Here is a 24,421-nt window from a genome sequence, read left to right on the forward strand (position 1 = left end):
TCCAGAGAACACGCTCGGTGAGTGCCCGTTTGAATTGAAGCAAATGCCATAGTGCATTACTTTAATGCTGGAACCATCAAAGCATGAATAGCTTTGAGCTATTGAAATCAAGACTGAACAATCATCACTAGAGCAATTAAATGTAAATGTTGCCATCTTGTTTACTAGCGGAGTGCGGACTCGGTCACTGGTATGTGTCAGGACCATTGCAGAGAGAGGAGCAATGAAGGACTTGGAGATCGGAGACCGGAGACCAGGCTTTATGAAAGTAACTTTAATAAGGGAGCAGAGGACAATTTGAACATTAAGCAGAAAGATGATTGGTGGGAGTGAGTGTTACAGATAAGGGGAAGTTACAAATAAAAAGAAGGGAAGCTTCAGTGTGTGAGTGGAGCAGTGTAGAACAACCACTGTAGAGTGGTCCATGTAGAGCAGCCAGTGTAGAGTGGCACAGTGTAGAGCAACCAGCCAGTATTATGTGTCCAGTGTAGAGCTGCCAGTGTAGAGCAGCCAGTGAGTGAGTTGCACAGTGTAGAGAGGCTAGTGTAGAGCATCTAGTATAGAGTGGTCAGCATAGGGCAGCCAGTGTAGAGTGGCAAATGTAGAGCAACTAGTCAATGAGTGGCCCAGTGTAGAGTGGCCAGTGTAGAACAGCCAGTGTATAAGTGGCACAGTGTAGAGTGGCCAGTGTAGAACAGCCAATGTATGAGTGGCACTGTGTAGAGTGGCTAGTGTAGAGCATCTAGTATAGAGTGGCCAGCATAGGGCAGCCAGTGTAGAGTGGCCAATGTAGAGCAACTAGTCAATGAGTGGCCCAGTGTAGAGTGGCTAATGTAGAACAGCCAATGTATGAGTGGCCAGTATCGAGTGCCCAGTGTAGAGTGTCCAATGTAGAGCAACTAGTGAATGATAGGCCCAGTAAAGAGTGTCCAGTGTAGAACAGCCAGTGTATAAGTGGCACTGTGTAGAGTGGCTAGTGTAGAGCATCTAGTATAGAGTGGCCAGCATAGGGCAGCCAGTGTAGAGTGGCCAATGTAGAGCAACTAGTGAATGAGTGGCCCAATGTAGAGTGGCTAATGTAGAACAGCCAATGTCGAGCAGCCAGTGCAGCCAGTGAGTGAGTGGTGCCATGTAGAGCAGCCAGTGTAAGAGTGGCACAGTGTCGAGAGGCCAGTGTAGAGTGGTCAGTGTCGAGCAGCCAGTGTAGAACAGCCAATGTAGAGCAGCTAGTGCAGCCAGTGAGTGAGTGGTTCCATGTAGAGCAGCTAGTGTAGAGTGGCCAGTGTTGAGCAGCCAGTGTAGAGTGGCCAGTGTAGAACAGCCCGTGTAGAGCAGCCAGTGTATGAGTGGCACAGTGTCTAGTGACCAGTGTATGAATGGCACAGTGTGGAGCAGCCAGTGCAGCTAGTGAGTTAGTGGTGCCAGTGTAAGAGTGGCACAGCATCGAGCAGCCAATGTAGTGGGGCCAGTGTCTACGGTCCAGTGTCCAGCAGCCAGTGTAAGAGTGTCCAGCAGCCAGTGTCGAGTGGCCAGTGTCAAGCTGCCAGTGTAAGAGTGGCCAGTGTCAAGCTGCCAGTGTAAGAGTGGCCAGTGTCAAGCGGCCAGTAGTGAGAAGCCAGTGTAGAACAGCCAGTGGAAAGAGGCCAGTGTAGAGCAGCCAGTGTAGAGTAGCCAGTGTCGAGCAGCCAGTGTCGAGTGGCCAGTGAGTGAGCGTTGAAATGTAGGAGTGGGATTTTGAGGCATTGGCTTGAGAGGCTTTGGTGAGGAGGCAGAGGTGAGGAGCAAGTAAAAGAGAAGAGTGTGGGAAAATAAAAGCAAAAGTTAAAAAAGAGAAAACTGTGAGTAGTTGATTGCAAAAGAGGCAAAAGTGACCAGATTTTAAAAGCACAATATGTATAAGGGCACTTTATCTGAATGAACATAGTATTCGAAACAAGGTCAGTGAACTTGTGGCACAAATCAGTACAAAGGTGGCCATTAGTGGCCATTAGTGGTACAAATCAGTAAAAAGGTGGCCATTAGTGGCCATTACAGAAACATGGTTACAGGGTGGAGAGCACTGGAAATTAAATATCCAAGGATATCAGGTAATAAGGAAGGACAGGCAGGGAAGTGGGTAGTGCTTTCAGTTAAAGATGAGATCAGGGTAATAGTGAGAGATGTAAGATCTAATGAATGAAATGTTAAGTCCATTTGGGTAGAGATTAGAACTAGTAAAGGGGAAAAAAAATCACTGGTGGGAGTTGTCTATAGACCACCCAATAATAACATTACAGTGGCACAGGCAATAAACCAAGGAATATCGGAGGATGTAAGGATGGAGCAAGCAGTTATCATGGGGACTTTAACATGCACATAGACATGGTGGATTAGGTTGGTTGAGGCAACCTTGAGGAGGACTTCATGGAAGACAGCATGTTACAGATCCAGCAAGGGAGCATGCTTTCCTGTGCAATGAGACAGGTAAAATTAGTGTAGTTGGGAATCCTCTTGGAAAGAGTGATCACAGTATGATTGAGTTTCTCATACAACTGAAGGGTACAATAGTTCAGTCTAAAATTAGGGTGTGTCTGAATATCTGAATATATATATATATATATATATATATATAGAGAGAGAGAGAGAGAGAGAGAGAGAGGTGAACTTTCAAAGAGATTTATCACAGTGCTCAACTAAAGCATATTCGAGTTAAAAGCAAGGTCAATAAGAGTGGGGGCAGCCAACCTTGGATAACTAAGGGGATCAAGGAAGGCATCGGACTAAAATCTCATGTGCACAAGGTCACCAAGAGCAGTGCGAAACTGGACGAATAGGAAACTTAAGAAGCAAGCAATAAAGAAAGGGAAGGTAGAATATAAGAAAAGATTATGGGAGCAAGGTTGGCGTAGTGGTTAGTGCAATACCTTTACAGTGCCAGTGATTGGGAGCATGTTTTGAATCCCATGCTGTCTGTAAGGAGTTTGTAGATTCTCCCCGTGTTTGTGTGGGTTTCTCCCAGGGGGCTCTGGTTTCCTCCCACCATTCAAAACATACCAGGGTGTAGGTCAATTGGTTATAAATTGGGTGGCATGGGCTCGTGAGCCGACATGGCCTGTTAATGTGCTGTACGTCTAAATTTAATTTAAATTAAAAAAATTAGTACAAAATAAAAAAACGAACAGTAAAAGTTTTTATAATTATATAAAACAATAGGGTGGCTAAAGTGAAGATGAGACGGGGGAATTGACATTGAGAAATGAGGAAATGGATGTTGTTTACCTGGATCTTCAGATCAGATGCTGCATAAAAGACGTATAGGATGCACGGAGTTGGGGGTGATGTATTGGGATGGGCTAACCGATAGAAAGCAGAGAGTTGGGGTACAGGGGTGTTTTTCTGGATAGCAATTATTAGTGAGTGGTGTGCTGAAGGGGTCCATGCTGGGCCCACAACTGTTTGCAGTAATGATCTGGAAGAGGGGACAGAGTATATTGTATCTAACTTTGCTGATGAGACTAAATTGAGTGGAAAAGCAAACTATGCAGAGGATATGGAGAGTCTACAGAGAGATATAGATAGGTTAAGTGAGTGGGCAAGGGTCTGGGGGCAGATAGAGTACAAAATGAGGTTACCCACTTTGGAAGGAAAGACTAGAATATTATTTAAATGGCTAGTGATTGCAGCATGTTGACATGCAGAAGGATCTGGGAGTGCTTGTGCTTGAATGGCAAGGTTGGTTTGTAGGTGCAGCAGGCTGTCAAGAGGGCAAATGGAATGTTGGCCTTCATTGTAACGGGAGTTACAAACAGCAGGCACTCAGTACATTTAAACTAATTTAGAAGTAGCAAGGATATCCTGCAATTGTACGATGTCCTGGTGAGGCTGCATCTGGAAAACTGGGTGCAGTTTTGGTCTCCTTACTTGAGGAAGGATGTACTGGCTTTGGAGGTGGTGCAGAGGAGGTTCACCAGGTTGTATCCAGGATGAAGGGTTTGGCCTTTGAGGAGAGATTGAGTCATCTTGGACTGTACTCGTGGAATTTATGAGAATGAGAGGGGATCTTTAGAAACATAAGATCCCCTCTCTTATGTTTCCATTTAAAATTCTTATGGGCTATTTAAACTTCACCACAGGACATTTAAACAGCCGGCACCGAGGCAAATACAACAACAATAACACTGCAGGAGTTTTAAACAGCCAGCGATTGGGCCATTTAAGTTTCACGGGAGTTACAAACAGCAGGCACTCAGTACATTTAAACATCGTGGAGGGACAGTGCATGGATCATTTAAACACCACGAGAACTACCAGCAGTGGACCCATGGGCCAGGTAAAGAAGACCTGACCACGTGGACACAGAGGGGGGCTACGGGTCAGGCTGAGACGCTGGGACCCGAGGCTTTCACTCCCTACCATCCTCCTGACCAATGTACAGTCCTTGGCGAACAAATGATGAAATCCAAGCCAGATTTCAACATCAGAGAAGCCCTGGATGAATCAGGGAGTTCACCACCTGCTGAGAGCAAGAATAAGGGTGTTTAAGGCTTGGGATCAAGATCTTTACAAGAATTCCAGGTATAACCTGTGGAAGACCATCTCTGAAGCAAAGCAAAGAGGAAGCTAGAGACAGAGACAGATACACGCCAGCTGTGGCAGGGAGTGCAGGCCATTACAGCCTACAAAGTCAGGGCGAACACTAAAGATGGCTGTGATGCTTCATTTCCCGATGAACTGAACACCTATGCCCATTTTGAGAAGAAGAACCAAACGGTGCCTACTAGAATCCCTGAAAAGGCTGAGGACCTGATGATATCTGTCTCTGAGGGCAACGTTAGAACATCCTTCAAGAGGGTGAACTCTCGCAAGGCATCAGGCTTTGATGACATACCTGGCAGGGGACTGAAAATCTGCACCAACCAACTAACCAGTGTTCACAGACATTTTCAACCTCTCATTGCTGCAGTCAGAGGTTCCAACCTACTTCAAAATGGCATCAGTCATCCCAGTACCAAGAAAATTATTGTGAGCTGCCTCAATGACTACTGTCATAACATTAACATTGACTGTGAAGAAATGGTTTGAAAGGCTGGTCATGGCCAGAATTAACACGTACCTAAGCAAAGATATGGACACTCTGCAATTTGCCTATCGTCACAATCGCTCCACAGCAGATGTAATATCGCTCACTCTCCACTCAACTCTGGGTCACCTCGAAAACAGCAATTCATACATGCGTCTGGTCTTCATCGTCTACAGCTTAGCCTTCAATACCATTATTCCCTCAGTGCTGGTCAAGAAGCTACAAACTCTGGGCCTCTGTATCCCCCCCGACTACAACAGAATCCTTCACTTTCTCATCAGAAGACCACACTCAGTACGAATTGGAAACAGTCTCTTTTTCACTGATTATCAACACAGGCACACCCCAAGGATGGAGAGCCCATTATACACCCATGACTGTACAGCCAGGCACAATTCCAATGCTATTTAAAACACGGTTGGATAGATTCTTATGTAGTAAGCGAATTAAGGGATATGGGGAAAAGGCAGGTAGGTGGGGATGGCTGATAAGATCAGCCATGATCACATTGAATGACAGAGCAGACTTGACGGGCCGGATGGGCGACTCCTGCTGCTATTTCATGTTCTTATATTTATGGGTATGGGTTGGTCATGACTCAGTTCTTTTTGACCAGTTGACACTGCATAGTATGATCAAGAACTTACTGAATATAAATTTTCCTTGAGCTAGTTTATACAGTACCTGTTCTGGATTTCTGCTTGTTTGCCTTTGTTAATGTTTACGTTCTGTAATCACAGCCAAAACTGTCCTTTGTGATCTGACAACAAGGCTGTACAGAGTCACGTAATATAACTTGAGAAATATAAGGGACAAATATAATTTTTCACTTGTTTTGTTGACTCCTACTCTCAGGGATTGGTAATGTTAACCATCAACTCTACAACATCTGCAGAGTTCTTTCAAATTCATCATTTGCTAATTGAAGATATCCTTTATCATGCTGGTTGTTCCGATTGGCGTGTCTTCATTTTGGATTTTGGTGAAACGTGCAAGTTTTATGATGCTATGATAGTAATAAAAATACAGAAATTCTGGAGGAGCCTCAGCAGGTCTCGCAGTATCAATAGGAGGTAAAGATATTGACCATAACTGACATTTCAGGCTAATACATGATCCCACCACCAGACTCATTTCCCTACTCCTCCATTCTCTGCCATTTGCAGTGACTGCTCCCTCCGTTACTCCCTCATCCCCTCCTCCCTTCCCATCAGTTTCCCCCTTGGTACCTACCCCTGTGACCACAGGAGGTGCTCCACCTGCACCCACACCTCCTCCCTCACCACCAAACAGCCCTTCCTAGTGAAGTAACACTTCACTTGTGAATCTGTATAGGTCATCTACAGCATCCGGTGCTCCCGTTGTGGTCTCCTCTACATCGGAGAGACTGGACACAGACTGGGAGATCACTTCATTGAGCATTTTGGCTCTGACCGTTGCAATAGTTTGCCTCATTCTCTTGTCAGCTTGTTTGTTCGTAGTCTCAGGCACTGTCAGACTGAGACCAACTGCAAATTGGAGGAATAACACCTCATGTTCTGTCTGGGCTCCCTCGAATTAGATGGCATTAATCGACTTCTCTGGTTTCTGTTAGACCCCCCCCCCCCACTGGCCCTTTCCTCTATCTCCGTCTCTCCCTTCTTCCCTTTTCCCTCTGTCTGCTTTTATTCTACAGAGCCAAAAATAACGGCTCCTCACCCAGTCCATTCTCTCCTGTGCACCATCCATATCCAATTAACACCTTTTGTCTGCTGGCCTGTACTCCTCCCCTTCTCCTCAGCCTTTAAATTCAGCCACCTGTCAGCTTTTTACTTAAAGAAGGGCTCAGGTCCAAAATGTCAGTGATATCTCTTTACCTCCTATGAACGCCGTGAGACCTGCTGAGTTTCTGTGTTTTTACCAGTGCTAATCTGCCAATGACCTAAGATGTGGTGTACTGTGGATTGGCACAATGAGGCAAGGGGAATGTGGGAACCTTTGGTTTAAACTTTGGAGTATGTGTACATATTGTGTGACTAAACCTTCTAAAAGCATTGCACCAGTTAATACGATTAAGGAAGAAAAAAAAACAAGACATCTGGCTTGAAGCTATTCTGCAGGCAGGTGCAGCATGTATTCAGGAAGGGCAGGCCATGTAGAAATTATTTATTGGAGTGAGAATGTCTAATGGAGAGAAGGGAACAGCACCCTTCTGCTGTACTTAGATTTCCAGAGGCATTCAATAAAGTGTTGCACATAGGACATTGCATAAGATAAGGATGTTCAATATTGGTGGATAATGGATAGAGGATTGGTTAACAAATAGAAGGAAGAGAATTGGGATAAATGGGTGTTTCTCTGATTGGCAATCTGTGGTGAGTGGTGTGCCATAGGTATCAGTATTGGGCCTACAACTGTTCACAATATATATAAATGATTTGCAGGAGGGGACAAGTGGAGTTCATCTAAGTTTGTTGACGCCACTAGATTAAGAGGAAAACACATTTTGTAGAGGACACAGGGAGAAAGCAGAGAGAGAGATACAAGGGTTACGTGAGTCGGCAGGTTGATAAGTGTGAGGTCATCCACATTGGAAGGAAAAATAGTAAATTGATCTATTATCCAAATGATGAAAAAAGCTGCATGTTGTTGTGCAGAGATCTGAGAGCGGTTGTGCATGAATCCCAAAGAGATAGTTTCCAGGTGCAGCAAATTATCAAGGAGGCTAATGAAATACATAGAATAGGACCATAGGCACTTTGTGGTTAGTAAGGGATTACTTAAGATGGTATGTGAGTGGAAAAAAAAGATTGAGAACCACTGGTCTTGGATCAGAGGACACAGCTTCAGAATAAAAGGATGTCCTTTTAGTACAGAGACGAGGAGGAATTTCTCCAGTCAGAGGTGGGGAATCTATGGAATTTGTTGCCACAGATGGCTATGGAGGCCAAGATATTGGATAGATTTAAAGTAGAGGTTGCTAAGTTCTTGATTAGCCTGGGCATCAAGGGCATAGAGGGAAAAGGCAGGAAAATGAGGTTGAAAGGAAGAATGCATCAGCCGTGACTTGAATGGCACAGCAGACTGGATGGACCAAATGACCTAATTCTCCTCCTCTGTTTTATGGTCTAATGGGATGTTGACCATTGCGAGAGGGATTGAATTTAAGAGCAGGGGGTTCTGCTGCAACTGTACAGGGTAGTCGTGAGACTGTGTCTGGATTATTGTGAACAATAATCTTGAGAAAGGTTATATTAGTTTTGGAGATGCTGCAAAGAGGGATTCACCATGTTGGTTATGGAAATGAGGGCCAAACTTGTGAAGAGTCTGGGACTAAACTCATTGGAGTTTTGAAGGATGAGGGGGGATCTTATAGAAACATATACAATTATGAAAGGAATAGATAATATAGAAACAGGGATGTTGTTTCCACTGGCAGGCGAGGCTAGAACTAAAGGATATAGCCTCAAGATTTGGGAAAGGGGAGGAGTCACGTAATGGAGTAGTGGCCGGTAGGAGAATACCAGCCCTCTCCAGAAAAGAAGGAAAAAAGTTAAGAAAAAACAAAGCCCCAGACACACAAATCACAACAAATAAAAAATAAAAGTGTGGAGAAAATGGTACCTAAGAAGGAAAAGCCAAAAACAACAGGAAGAAAAGAAGAAAGAAAGATGCTGGAAGAGAAAAAGCAGAAAAAAAAGAGAAAAGCGCGAAAAAGCAGGGACCCGCCATGGAAAGAGGAGCCCACTCCCTGAAGTCAGTGGAGACCCCGCAGGGTCACAACCCATTGAACGCAGGACTGCAAAATTCGTTCACAGAGCCAAACAGAGGTGCGCAACTGCGCATGACAAAGACAACACCGCCAGGAGGGGGGACCAGCTGTGGAGTGAAACTCCACAGCACGAACAGCTGAGAGAGACCTGACAGCAGGGCTCCCAACTGGAAGATAAAGAAAATAATGGGAATAAGAGGGGTGAAAATGAAAAAAGGAAACTAGAGTCACAACAGATAACCAACCCAGAAGAAGAGGACCAACATCAAGACACCATGGAAAAAAACCAACAAACTGAGGCAAGCAGCTCAACAAGAAAGTCAGAAGAGACACAGACACAAGGAAGAGAAATAGAAAACACAAACCCAAGAGCAGACACAGAAGAAGAAGAAGAAGAAGACCAAGCTCTGCACAGAGGAATAGGAGGTAAAATGAATTGATAGATTAAAAAAAATTTTCAAAAACATATGAAAGCATTAAGAGAATGGCTGACACGAGAATTTAGTGAAATAAAAAGAAAAATGAAAAGTACAGAAGAAAAAGTGAGTAGAATAGAGCTGGTCATAGGAGATGTGGGAAAAGATTAGAAAATGTGGAAGAACGTGAAATGGTGGTAGAAAGGGAAGTGAATGACAAAAAGAAAATTGGAAGAAAGTGATAAAAAAGTTAAAGAAACACAGGAGTTGTTAGCTCAGAAGATGGATATAATGGAAAACTATAGTAGGAGAAACAATATAAAGATAGTGGGCCTTAAGGAATATGAAGAAGGCAAAGATATGAAAGAATTTATAAAAGAATGGATCCCAAATGTCCTGGGAATGCCAGAAATACAGGAAGGAATGGAAATAGAAAGGGCACACAGAACACTAGCCCCAAAACCACAGTCACAACATAAACCAAGATCCGTTTTAGTAAAATTTCTGAGATACACGGCAAGAGAAAACATATTGGAGAAGGCAATGAAAAAAATGAGAGAAGACAAAAAACCAGTGGAATACAAAGGTCAAAAATTTTTTTTCTACCCAGACATAAGTTTTGAGCTCCTGAAGAAGAGGAAGGAGTTTAACGCAACAAAATCGATCCTATGGAAGAAAGGCTATAAATTTATGTTAAGATATCCAGCGGTGCTTAAAATAATTATCCCAGGGCAGCAAAACAGACTGTTCTCGGATCCAGAGAAAGCACGAGAATTTGCAGAATGTCTGCAAGACAGAAAAAGAGATGAAGAGATGTAACAAGAACAAAGAACGACGACAAACTACATATAAAGAAGAAAAAATAATGTATAAGTAAGAACTAATGGAGGGAAAGAAAAGGGAAGAAAGGAAATAAGGGGGGGAAAAAAGACGATGAGCTTTGTTATATGTGAAGATAAAAGTCTTTTCTGGAGGGTGTTGGCTGGGAGAAATAATTTATTATCTTTTGAACAAATGAAGTACAAATATGGTATAACTCATGGTACAATGTTTGCATACCACCAAATGAAAACCTATTGAAGGACAAATTGGGAAGCAGGCTGAGGTTTCCAGAAGGAAGCAGCTTTGAATATGTGATTACAGATACAATGATAATTAAAAGATTTATAACAAATATGTACATCAAACTACAAGAGAAGGAGAATGATGAAATAAGCTGTAAACCCAAACAAAAGTGGGAACAAGATCTAAACATAAAGATAAAAAATGAAAAATGGGAAAAGCTATGCTCCGGAACTATGAGAAATACAATAAACACGAGGTAACGCATGATACAATATAATTGGGTACACAGGCTATACACCACACCCCAAAAGTTAAATAAATGGGACCCAACAGTATCAGATAGATATTTTCGCTGTAAGAAGGAAACGAGAACAACAGTATCTGCAATTTGGGCATGTGAGAAAGTGGAAAAGTTTTGGGAAGATCTAAACCAGGTATTAAATAAAATCACAAAAAGCAACATACCAAAAAATCCAGAGATCTTTCTTCTACGTAATGTAAGAAGTAAAGAATTAGGCCTCAAATTGGATGAAGCACAAAAAAGATTTATTATGATAGCCTTAGCTGTAGCAAAAAAATGTGTAATGTCAACTGGAAATCAGAAGAGAGCCTGAAAGTACAGCAATGGTACATAGAAATGAATAAATGTATTCCATTGGAAAAAATAACTTATAATTTAAGAGATAACGACACAGTATTCGAACAAATTTGGGAACCGTACATGGAACACAACAGAGAGGGCCTACCACAGACCTCCACCCCCTAAAATGACAGAATGAGAAGAAGACGGTATGAACTGACCCAGTGTGTAGAAGTAGAAGACACAATTATCTTGTTTATTTTCATTGTGTGATGACATTGTTTAATGGGTTTAATGTATTGTATATGTTGAACGTTTAGTGGGTGGGGAGGGGAGTGAGAAGGAGGGAGGGAAGGGAGGGGGGAAAAGGGGAGAAAATGACACTGTGTATATTCAAGAGGGAAATGTTTGTGTGTATTTTGGTTAATATGGTTCATAGTGTGAAAAATATGCTAAAGGCAGAGCTGCTGAAATAAATGCTGTCCACACCAAGCACGTAAACCAGTAAGTGCTGTTTATTCAAACCATGCACGTTCCTTTGGGGGTGGGGGGGGGGGTGACAGGCTCACGGCAATGATGTCATAATGCTGCTGGGAGGCCTGGTCATTCCTCTGGCAATGCACACCTGCAGTATGGAACTTCTGCGCGGTGTTCACTTCGGTGATTCGGCCCGTCGTGTGCAGGGTTGACCCAACCTGCTACAGCTGCCTCATTAAATACATTGAAGGTATGATTGGAGAGATTTTTGCATAGTAGGGAAATTAAGGGTTATGGGGAAATTGTACAGTTGAAATCAAGTCCACGGCCACATCAGCCATGATCCTATTAAATGGATGAGCAGGATTGGTGTGGGTGGGGGGGGAGGCATGTGTGGCCTGCTCCTATTTCTTATGTTCTTGTGCAATATGCTGTGCAATGGCTTCCATGTGTTTCTAAATTTAAGTAAGATTTCTAAGCTTGCATCTATAAAGACTAAATGTTGTACGGTGTCTCCACATTGATGAGTTGATTTAGACAAGGGTAAAACGTGATACTGCAATGGTAGCTGTGCCACATTGGTAGGACTGTACTGATTTTTCTGTGTGAGAAAGTGATGGTTCAAGTTTCCAAGAACTACTTTAGAGATCTGGACAAAGCATCCAGACTGACTGTCCACGACAATGATAAAAGGGTGTGGTAGCATGCTGAGGTAGTGCTATCCCTTACATGAGGCAAAATGAAGCATCGTCTATTCTCTTAAGTGGTGAGAAAAGTCCCGTGACATTATTGGACATGCGAGCAGGGATAAATAGTTCCATTGTCCGAGAGATATTTATCCCTTCAGTCAAAGGCATTATCACAAGGCGAGTTTGTTGAGCACAAATCAGCTGCCTTATGTTTACAACTATAACAACTCTTCATTGACTGCTTGGGACATTCTGAAAGGGGTGTGAAAGGCTTCCTATAAATATGTCTTTTTTTAAAGCCAAAAAAGTAAAAAAAAAAGATATTTTGCATAAATGAAACTGTGCAACTCTTCCTGAACAGGAAAGAGATCACTGGTTAAACTTCCAATGTTTAACTGCAATAAAGACCCAAGCCAGATACTGTGTTGTGTTACGAGACAGAGAAATATAATCTAAATGGTTGTTGAATAACATTTTGATTATCTTCCACTTGGAATGCCTTCTGTGTTTCAAGTCACCTAATCACAGGAGGCTATTAGTGTCTTTCACAGAAAATAACACAAAGAGATCCAAATGTAATTACAAATTTAATTAACCATGTAAATTTAAGAGCATTGAATCTGGCAAGGAGATTCTTAAAGCTTCTTAATTTAAATTTTCAGGATTACAGTGGAAACAGAACTTTCCAAAGTAGTTGAACAAAGAAATCTGAGAATGCTGGGGTTGATTAGTGTAAATAAGTACTTCCAAAATTGTCTAATCTTCTAACGTCTGGAAGTCAAAAGCAGGAAGTGAGAGAGAAATTATTTCTAGAGAGAATGTCAGAGGCCTGGATAAAATACCAGGAATCTCATTGGACTGGTCAGTTTCAGTAGGATCAAAGGACCATTTGTTGGGGCTTTGGAAAGAAGACTCAATGAGGAGAGGTGTGAGAATGTGATAGTGCTGCGGATGTACGAAACGTTTGATGGGTTTGTTGGGCTTTTCTTCCTCAAGAACAGATCAATATTGTATCTGGTAATTAATGGGCGTAGACGGATTTTTTTCCAACACTACCATACACAAGTATTATAAACATAAATCTACAAGGGAGCTGTTATTTCAGAGATTAACATCACACTGTTGATGTCTTCCAAAGGGAAAGCACGGTGTGGTGCATGTACTTTGCTCAGGATAATAAAAGCACACTAGGACAAAAGTAGCCACTCAGAATGTCACCCTGAATACATCAGCATGCAGTAAGTGCATTACTCAAAACTTTGCAAGCTATTCTATTTCCATGTGGTGTTATGTATCCAAAATATTGACTTCCATATCCAGGTCAATCTTGGAAGGGTAATCCTCAAAACTGCCAACATCCTCATCCTAAACTTGCAATGTGCAATTCACCTCAGACAAAATTAAAAGTCAAGGAACTGTCAAAGTGCTTACTTTTGATTGATTGATAGTTCTTGGCTATGTTCTCGTGATATTGGGAATTAAATAAGGCACTATGTTGAATGTTAGATGTAATTATCTGGTTTAATTTGTTCATCCTGAGCTATTTAATCTTCATTAATTGTTAAGCGTTGACAGCGTAGATTCTTCCAATCACAGTGTGAAAGCATTTGAGATTGCTTTACACTATTTCCAATAAGGTGTTTGGCATGTTTAATACTTGACATTCCACAAGAAAGGTTCACCAATACATTAACTTTGCTGTTTCATGTAGGGCCTGAACTTGCTATCTTCAGCTGGCAATTTCATCAAGAACCACTGGCTCACTCCAAGTATGCTGGTTAACTTGTTCCTGACTTCCACACCTGCACTTTGAAATGTGGATCTCAGAATTGAACTGAGGGTCAGGTGTCGGTGCACTTGACCTTCTGCTCAGCCACTGGATTTGGCACTTACTTAGTTTTACATCTGGAATGACTGATGAAAGCTTGAATGTTTGCTGATCTTGAAACGTTAAGCTATTTAACTAAATCTTAGCATTTTAATTAATATCCAGATCTTAAAGGTATTTATAATTAACTATTTTAATGATTTCCAATATTTTTTGTTATGTCCATTTATTTGACCAGTCTCTGATAAATCAAAAGCTTACGAAAGGGTATGAAAAAGATTTAAAAGGAGACTGCCTGGATGAAAGGGTATGAGCTATGAAAGGTTGGACAAATTTGGATGTATTTTCTGGAGCATCGAAGGCTGGGGGTGGCGGGGGGGGGGGGGATCCAATAGAAGTTTATAAAATAATGTGAAGCATTGATAGGTTAGGCAGAACCTTTTCCCCAGGGGTCAAATGTCAAATACAAGAGGACCTGTGTTTAAGATGAGAGAGAGGGAAAGTTTAAAGGAGATGTGCAGTGCAAGTATTTTGAAGTGTTTGGCAGGGAGAGTGGGTGCAAGTACGACAGTAGTGTTTAAGAGGTTGTTAGATAGTTGCATGAACATTCTGGGAATAGGGGGAACTAATCATGTGTAGAGAGAAGAAATAGAACATATTTTGGGCATCACGTTTGGTGCAGACATCGTTCTTCTGCTGACTGTTCTATGTTCTCTTAACAAGCCATCCAAAGACCATTCGGGCCATCTGGGGATGTGATCTCAGCTTCTGACATCTGAAATCCAGTTGTCACCCAAGTAGATTCACAAGATGAACAAAGGTCACCAAAAAACAAGTATTGTGACACCAAACCAATAAGATGTTAAACTAATCCTTCAGAGAGCTTAACTGTGTTTTGTGCTGGTGAAGTTGGGGTATGATGTAGCAGTAAAAGAATGTTTCATTGCTCTTGACAAAGATACATTCCATGAAGGACAAAGAATGTATCCTGGAAATGATGCAAAGAGGTAATGGATTGAAAGAAATGGCTTATAATATTGCCCGAGGAGTGGGAGAATGTTAGAAACCAACAATAAACATCAAGAAAAATTATACTAATGCAGAATATAGAATATGTGAATAAATCTGCAAAATGTAACATTATAAAAGATTCTGCTCATGAATCTAAAGAAAGAGAATGGTAAAAATAAATGCACATTCCTCACAGAACAAGAGAAGAATTTAGTCATGGAGAATAATAAAAGAGGAGAAACATTTAAAAGTAACATTGATGTTCACAATGGAAGATAATAAAAGGTCTTAAATAGTGCAAATGAAATTTTTAAAAAATGTCGATGCTGGAAATTAAAACAGAAAATGCTGGAAATATGCAGCACATCTCCAGCCGAATCGAGTGAAGGATGTATCAATCAAGATAGAGGATAAATCAATATTGATCCTCCACGTCACTTTTCTCCATTTATACATGGTTAAGGTGAGGGGATATAAAGTCCCACATTCAAGTCTGCTGGCAAAAAACGTTGGTATTGTAAGGAGTGTGAACAAAAACGTTAGATACAAGGCATGAAGTTCAGTGATCTAAGCATTCATACCTGTTGTGAAATATGATATATGTGGCCTCCAATTTTCTTTTGGTGAATGATCTTGCCTTTAATTCTCCAACATTATGCCACACTAGTGAGTGGAAGAATCCTTTTCAAGCAGCTCTGGAATGATGAGGCCCAGAGTGTACCATGTCAGCAGATGTCTTGATTGGGTGGCCAATAGGCAACAGGAGGTACCTAAGGTGTGTGAAGGGCAGGAGGACACAATCAAACCTGAGGGATGACAGCAGTTTCATGCTCATTGGCTCCACTGCCATTCTCCCAGGGCTGACATCATCAGTTATGATGACGATGTCTGATCTGAACTTCCTCTGCATCATTTAAATAATGATTGGCTGCTACTGATCCAATGGCCGCTGCGATATTATATCTAAAACACTGCATCATAATGAAGCACAGATGTGTACTGATTGATTAATCACAACTTGTACAAATCTAGCACTAAACAAAGACCTGTGCACAACTCCTGATGGATTTCTTCATACACTTGACTACTTCAGAAGCATTTCATTATGCATTCTGTCATTGAATGATACCAGCATAGAAACAGACCACCATTTAACCCAACAAGACCATGTTGACCAGCAAGCAGCCATTTACATTCATCCACTTCTAATACTATTTAAACATTTTTTTTCCTATGTCTGTGACAACTTTTTTTTTAGATTCTACTGTTGATCTACACACTAAGTAACTTGCAGTGGAAAATTAGCCGATCAACCTACCCGTTTTTGGAAATTAAAGGATGTGCATGACGTGCTGGTGGTCATAGGATGACCATGAAATTGCATGGAGATGGTGTTCCAGGTCAGGGTTAAACCTGGGTTGCTGAAGCTGTGAGGCAGTAGCTCTGCTGGGTGCACTACTGTGCTTCTTTCATCATTGTTTTTCTGTTACCTGCCACAACACATTCCCTGGAACAGAAATCCAATGTCTTTGCTCCTGAGCTAAAATTTAACCATGACCCAGCCATAGGCTAGCCTAGCTGGCAGCCATTCAGGCACAGGTACCTATAAATCGGAGGGACAACACTTCATATTCTTCCTGGGCATCCTTCAACCAGATGGAATTAACAACTACTTCTCCAATTTCCATTAACTTCCTCCCCCAAGACTCTCTCCCTCTTTATCCTTCCCTCTGTCTCCTTTCCTCCAGGTCCTCACCTCCTTCCCCTTCCTCTCTCTGCTTATATCCCAGTGGTTCTCAACCTTTTTTGCCACTCACATACCACTTTAAATAATCCCTTACTAAGCACAGAGCACCTATGGCGTCCTATCCACTGGCTTACCTTCTCTCTATCACTTATCAGCTTTAACTTTCCCACCTGTAACAACCTGTGACTTCTTATCTGTTAGCTTGCATGCCTCCTCCTCTCTCTTCATGCCTCCTCCTCTCTCTTCATGCCTCCTCCTCTCTCTTCATGCCTCCTTCATGCCTCATCCTGTTCCCCAACCTTTCTATTCAGGAACCAGCCCTCATACCTTGATGAACATTGATTACCCTTTGCTTCCTATAGATTATCTACTGAGTTTTTCCAGCACTTTTGTGTGTGGCACTTCCCCAGAATCTGTAGACTTTCTTGTTTTTCCAAAAGGCATTGATCATAAGACCATGATATAGGAGCAGAAATAAGCTATTCAGCCTATCGAGTCTGCCTCGCTATTCAATCATGAGCTGATCCATTTTTCACTCAGCTCCACTGCCAAGCTTTCTCCCTATTACCTTCAATGCCCAGACTACAGCATTAGATCCTCCTTCTAATGATCCCCCCCCCCCCTTCATTACAGCCAGTGCTAGCACTTGAACTGGTGTTCATGAGCGTGCCTGAAAGGGGAAGGCAGATGGGTCTAGTTTTTGAGGAGGGGAGGCAGGTACAGTTCTACATGTTTGCCCACCTTCAGCTTCCACTTTAGAAGTGTGTATGAGACATGAGGGGATAGACAGAAGATGCCAGATTCGTTGTGAAAATTCTCATACTGTCTATCAGTGCAGCTTTCCCAGTTACCTGGTAGCTAGTGTCTTCAGTAATGACCACTCCAACAAAGATGAACACTGTTTCCTATATGCATTTAAAGACATGCAACCATGCCTGTTCCCTGATAGTTAGCTCCTGACTGTAGTGCCCAGCATGTTAAGGAAATACAGTTACTATGGCTAGGGAGCTGGTCACATTTCCAAGCTGTGGGGTGACATAAACCAAAAATTGTTTGATATGTTCTGCTAGAGGAAGAGATTTTGGAGAATGATCTTTTATTGTGTTTGAGTGTTCTGGTGTATCTGATGGGATATGACCTTTTAGAGGACGGTATAGGGTTACAGGATTTTTTTTGCTGCACTGTATCGAGACGAGACATCTAGTCCCACTGTCCAGCTGAAGTATGTCTGAAAGATGTCATAGGCCCTGTGAATGAGACACTTGGCTCCTCTCCAATTCCTCGACTAATGTCATGGTGCAGCAACGGAACCCATGCTTTTCCATATTGTATAATCAGGTGATTTTTCTCCAGACTGAGTCTCACATTAAGCTCCAGGCATTCCTGCAACCACAGTACACCTTCCCTTTAATATATTTTGGCTGACTAAGTCCTGCAGGGGAGATGCAAATGATGTCAGGGTGTGGATCCATGTTGAAACATTGTGGTGATTTCTATGAACTGTTCTGTGCTGTTCTGTGTATAAGTGGCTGGCCCGCCCACTGATGATTCAATCTTCTGTAACCCCTCACCCTGTGACCTGGCCATAAAGGTCAACCTCCCTGCCCTCTTCCATTCATTCGAGCACATGAAGTTGGGCCAGCTGAAATCTAATGTGTATTAAAGCCTATCGTTCCTCACTCAGCCTTTGGAGACATTGATAGGGCATATCAAGCAAAGAGTCACTTATCAGCATGGTTGGCGTTGGCAACATTTTACAATCAAATAATGAGCAGGCAGCAGGATGTTGGTGAGCTGTTACATCAGAAGTGTGAGTTGATCATGTGTTGTCATTTCCTTGCCTGCTTTTTTAGGGCTCTCCTATTTATCACCAAGGAGTTCAGGTGAGGAGGGGAGAATAGTTTCACTGCTGTCGTCATATGCAAGGGGCGGAGTGAACATGAAGAGAAATCCTGCCGCTTGACTGCTCAATTCTTTGTGCAGAGCTATCTGGAGAAAGGAGTGGCACTCATGAGCTCTGACATATGAATTAGTCCTCTGTAACTAAACGTGTAATGTTTACACAATGGTTCCTAGGTTCTGTTAGCCAAACGGATTCCTATCATTCGCCTCATCACTACCTTAATCTGTCACTTGCCATCCTTATCCATGCAGAGAATTGTTTGTCATGAAAATACTGATTTTTCCCCATTCAGGTGAAGATTTGGTCTGACTGAAAGATACCCAGTGGCCTGCCTGTGGAAAGTAGCTGGACAAAGCAGATTTTGATCACTGTGGATGGACAGCCCAGGTAAATATCATTGCTGTATCTTCATATTTTGAAATATGAAACTCGATAATGCTGAGAATGGGTGCAGCATTTACCAGCATTTCTCACTTACATCTTAATCATAATCCAAAAAAAACCTCAAAGTACCTTAAAAGATCATATTGACTCATTGGGAAGTGTTGCAATGACAGGTTTGTCAGTTATGGAAGACAGATCCTGAAGGATGGTTGAAGTGGATACTTGTAACACCCATGTTAAACATTAATTTGGTCTTTTTATAAGGTTCCTATTTAATTATTGAGTTTCTCCTTGGTGTTTCTGCCTATCATTAAGCCCCAATGTTAAGTGTAACTTACAGATTATGACACTCAAATTCCATTTATTATGTAGAATCAATTTTTAATGAAAATTTAATATATTACCCAAAGACCAAGGCATGTGGTATCGGGTGATTAAATATTGAATATACACTGTACTCTGGTGTAGTGTGTGCCAATAAAAATTTTTGAGAAATTCGTGATTTAATGAACAATGGAGGTAAAGTATTCTCTTAAACTTGTCAGAAAACTAAACACAAGTGGACTTCAGAGCAGCAAGCAAACTGCTGGAGAAACTCTGTGGGCCAGGCAGCTTTCGTGGAGAGAAATGGAAAATCGCTGTTTCAGGTCAAAATCCTGCTTCAGGGCAAAGAAAGGAGAGGGATTTGGGGTGGCATTAAGGAGGAGGGAATGAGAGATCAGTAGGTGATAGATAGGCCGGGGAGGGATAGAAGATTATGGACGAATGGGGCCAGCTGTAAGAGGAAGTGTGGTGGTTGGGATAGTGGCAGACAGCGATAGGTGGAAGTAGACAAAGGAAAATAAAAGGAGGAAGGTGAGGCTGGAAATACTGCTGGAGGAAGGAGAGTTCATGGCCAGGTGGGTTCAGGTCGCTATGAATCAAGCTGAATTAGTTTGGCTGATTTGTAAACCTGGCACTTGTCAATGGGGAAGGCATGAACTCCTGTGTCACTAGCGGTGTAAAACAAGTAATTTTACTTCCTCCTCCACAAAAACAGCTGAAGAGCATCCATGACTCAACCTGCCCTCCATCAGGTCAAGATCGCATGTCCTCCTCCTCTCTCTGAATCTGGCTTAAGAGAAAAAAACACACACTGGCATCATGCACTGAATTGTAGTGTTCTGCTGACTTCCTCATGTTTCGTTGCGACATGTTGTGATTTACATTGCGTAACTTTACCTATTTGCTACACAAAATTCTGAGAGATCCTGTTACACGTTACTCGAGAGCATGGAGGATTTGTCATTCCAGTGCAGCGGTAGTGGGCAGAATATTTCTTTATTCAGCCGGATGAGAAGTGTTCATTCAGATTCGTGTACAGAATGCCTGCTGGTTGAGTTTACACTGTGCAAGTTGTAGTCTACGTAATAAGAGAAAGGAGTGCCATTTTAGGTTTGTTCAACAGAACTAATTTGAGCATTTTAAAGTTTGAATTTGAAATAATTATGTATAAATCATATTATTTGTCAATAGCTTTTCCTCAGCAAGTAATTAGCACCTGATAGACTGTACAACTTCAGTACATTAGAACAATCCCTTGGGCTTCAAGGCAATGTAGAGATCCTAGACTGAGGCTTCCACATATCTTGATTAAATGCCATTCCAAGCACTTTAAGTTAATATAGAAACGCACGAAAAAATCTTCATTCTCAATTAGAGCTTAATTAAAATCTGTAGCCTCATTAATATGTCATTAGATAGATGTTTAATTCTCTGAATTACTATTTTGCACACACTGTGCAGCAGCACCTGTATTAACAATCACCTGGGGACACACTGTATTCACTAGAGATTTTACCTTGGTTTACAGGCTGGTGACAATGACCAAACCTTTTGGAAGCCATGTCAGTTGACTCAGACAAGGAAGAGCAAGAAATAACCTCAAATGCTGGACAGGTGTGCAGCAGGACAATTGCATCAAATGCTCTAACTTTGGGCAAATGGCAAATCCACACAACTGTTAGTCTTAGAGCCAAGAATTTAGAGCTATCTATCAGGAAGGAGGTGAAATATTCAACCACTCTGGTAAAGAGCTTTCATTTTTTTTTTCATTTTTGGGACATATCGGATTAAACTATTTTAGTGAAAATTACTTTTGGTGGTTTGTGAGTTACTCAGATTGATGTGGGAAAAAACGGTACCTCTTTGTGTCATGAAACCAGACAGTGCTGGGAATAAATAGTCAGTAGGTCAACAACATCCATGAAGAGAGAGAAAGATGGAGTAACAGTGCAGGGTAATGGTTCTGACACAAATTGGAAATAATTAAATTATATTGACTAAATTTAACATAGCCATATGGAAGATCAGATGCTACAATGAATGACAGGTAAGTTTAAACGGCGTAGATTTGGTGTTTCAAGGCATCAACCTGAAAACATACATCCATTCCTTTCTTCATTCCTGGCTATCTCCTGAGTATTCCAGCATTTTCTGCTTTTATTCCTGCCATTTGAGGTTTGCGTAACATTTCTGGGATTGGTGTCAACCACTGCAGACTAGTCTTCAGGATTTTTTTTTTATGTTTTAGCACAGGCAACTCTTTCCATTTCCCATCCTGTAACTCTTTCGGGAGGTGCTGCTCTCAGTGTTGATGCCATGCTTCTCTCAGATTTCAGTAAATTAAAATCTGTCACCTTACTCATTTGTTACCTGAATGAGTTTTAATTCAATGGGGTTTATATTGAATCTCCACCATGTCCATAAGCCCATAGAGTTATCAACATTAACACTTCAGTTTTATTTGCTTCTTCTACTTCTAATTAATAAACTGAAGATTGTTGAAGTAGTATGCTGTGGATTTTGCTCCCATTATTACTTTTATATAAATCTATCTATAGAGGTTGAATTTATAGGGAGGTTCTCCATTTAACTTTAATTTTACATTTAAATTTAAATTCAACAGATTTATTTTCACTCCAGTGAAACTATATAAAGATTTCTACACACCTTCAGCTAACTTCAGTGAAAAACCAAGACAAAAATTCAAGTTCCTATTGCATTCAGACACCTCTGACTCGAACCTGGACCATCCTTGGTGAAAGACTGTTGCTGAAATGGATCATATGCAGCTTTATGGTGAAGCAATTCCCAATGTTTCTTTCCAGCTGGAAGTGTTTTGTGGTGAACATTTTCTTGTACCTTGTCTGTAAAGTTACAAGTGCCAACGTCTTTATGCTCTGCTCTGATAAATGATGTACCAATGCCATCTTTTCTTATATTTTTTGCATTTCTTTCAAAGAAAAGTGTTGTAATCTTATCTGAATCTGTTTCTAAAACATTATTGTCAAGAGCTTCAGATTAATTTTTGCATATCTTACCTCTGTTTCTAAGGACCTTGATGCAAGGTTGTCCAATCTTCATCATTATAGGTTCAAGTCCAGAATGAGAAATGTCATATTGTTATGTCACCCCATTTGGCACAATTATGATCTATAGTAACTGATGAGCTCACTACTGGTATAGTTGCTTTTATTACAGAGGACACCTGGAATCATTATGTTTTTCTGTATTAAATCTCTGAGTAGTTTCATCGTGATTGGAACGTGAGGAAGAAGTTGCTCTGATACTGAACAAGTGCCAGTACACATTGGATCTCTGCCACATCTGTCAGCATTGGTATCAACAAAACCACTTTGCATTTGGCTAGATGTGGAGAAAGTTTCTAGCCTGCAGCAATAGGTACAATAAAAGTAATGGCTTTCCTCCAATGTTTCATTTTCTATTTATCCAGCACATCTCCAAGCTCATTACATGTTTGAATAAATGCATCTAAACATTTATCACGATTTTGATTTGTTTCTTCCAGGTATTATTGTCAACCATGACATGCATTTCTGAGGTCCTTCTCCCGAGACACCTTACTTTGGAAAACCTCTAGAGCTGATCTGATCCCAAATGGCAAACACTTCACCACTTTCTACCAAAAGGTGCATGAAAAGTAGTTGAAACTGACAACTAGTCATCTGAGTAGAAACACAAAATGCTGGAGAAGCTCAGCAGGTCCAACAGTGTCCTGTATGTAACAAAGGTAAAGGGACATCACCGATGTTTCGGGCTTGTATGAGAAAATGCCACAGATATCCAAACAAAAGAGATGGGGGGGGGGGTGGGAATGGCAAAGGCAGGAGATGGAAGGTGGAGAAAGGAGGGAGGGAGAGGTCAGTAGCAATGTGGGGGTGGAGGGATGGCTGGTTGGGTGAGGGGGAAGGGAGGTGGAACCAGAAAGAGAAAAGGGAAGGGTGGGGGGAAGAAAGGTGAGCAGGTTTAGTTGCATAGTTGCTCCTCAATTATTCATCTAAATTCTGTTGTCAAAATCTGTTTGGGATCATAAAAAACATGAGGGCCAGATAAATAAGTAGCCACACCTTCCACAGTTGGAAATGAACGCTGAACTGAGGTGCTGCCAGAGCCGCTGTAGCTCTGCAGCGCAGCTCTGCCGTTGGTGTGGAGCGGAGATAGCACTCCCATTGGGTCTAGCGACCAAGATGGTGAAGCCTATTAATTGGCAGCAGCCAAAAGGGGCTGCAGACTCCAGGGAAGCAGAGGACTGGAACAGAACACCAGAGGACAAAGAACCTGAGAAGGAGAAGCAGAGGAGATGACCTGCGGTGATGGTGACCACAGCTGCGGGCCAGTGAGGGGGCTCTGCAGCTGAGGGACTAGTGCATGCAACAGGTTGCTGGTGAAACGAGGTGAGGAACCCGTGGAAGCCATGGGCTGCAGGAGACTCACGTCGGGCTGCAGGAGACACGTCGGGCTGCAGGAGACTCACGTCGGGCTGCAGGAGACTCACGTCGGGCTGCAGACTGCTGCAGACTGGCTGGAGGGGTATAAGGTATCGGAACCAGGATGCGAGGAGGTGGCAAGGGTGCTGGAGGGGTCCCTGACTGTACCGGAGGTTCGGATCTGGAGCTTGGGTCGCCAATGGTTTGGACTGGACTCTGTGGCTGTGGGGCTGCAGAAGTACTGGAGGTGAATCTACAGACACGTTGATGGGGGGGGGGGAGGGGCTCTATTTTGCTTCTCTCTCTCTCTCTCTCTCTCTCTCTCTCTCTCTCTCCCTCTCTCTCTGACTGTAAGTCTGACCGTAAGAGGCGCTCAGGAAATTTCTGCCAGTGGTGAATCTGCCTGCCTTGCATCAGGCAAAAGGAATTTCATGTATGATGACAGTTTTATGACGATGACAATAAATGGAATCTTGACTCCTTTAACTAACTGTTTAGGATGTAAACATATGCAGCAATCAACCCTTCTTCGATATTGCTACCACTAAACTGGTCCCATCATGACCGGAACCAGGATATCTTGTCTGACTGGACCATCCAGAGATTCTTTCAAAATTCAAAGTTAAAGATCAGATCTATTGTCAGAGTACATCACATACAACCCGGAGATTCTTTTTTCATGTGGGCAAGGCAGAATTACCGCTTATTCATAGTGCAAAAAAACTGTACTCAAGAACATGTA

General features: G+C 42.1%; 1 long non-coding RNA gene across 2 annotated transcripts; it reads left to right on the forward strand.

Annotated features, from left to right (window-relative positions):
• The first annotated feature begins 18,251 nt into the window (after positions 1 to 18,251).
• LOC138742950 (uncharacterized) lies at positions 18,252 to 22,714 on the forward strand. 2 transcript variants are annotated; one of them, XR_011344536.1, is made up of 4 exons: positions 18,252 to 18,433; positions 18,819 to 18,913; positions 20,763 to 20,977; positions 21,858 to 22,714. It is a non-coding gene; the product is annotated as an uncharacterized lncRNA (long non-coding RNA). The 2 variants fall into 2 exon arrangements; XR_011344535.1 differs by lacking the exon at positions 18,252 to 18,433 and having other exon boundaries at positions 18,611 to 18,913.
• Positions 22,715 to 24,421: the final 1,707 nt, after the last annotated feature.

This window comes from Narcine bancroftii, chromosome 9, assembly GCF_036971445.1.
Source record: "Narcine bancroftii isolate sNarBan1 chromosome 9, sNarBan1.hap1, whole genome shotgun sequence".
NCBI classification, from domain to species: Eukaryota; Metazoa; Chordata; class Chondrichthyes; order Torpediniformes; family Narcinidae; genus Narcine; species Narcine bancroftii.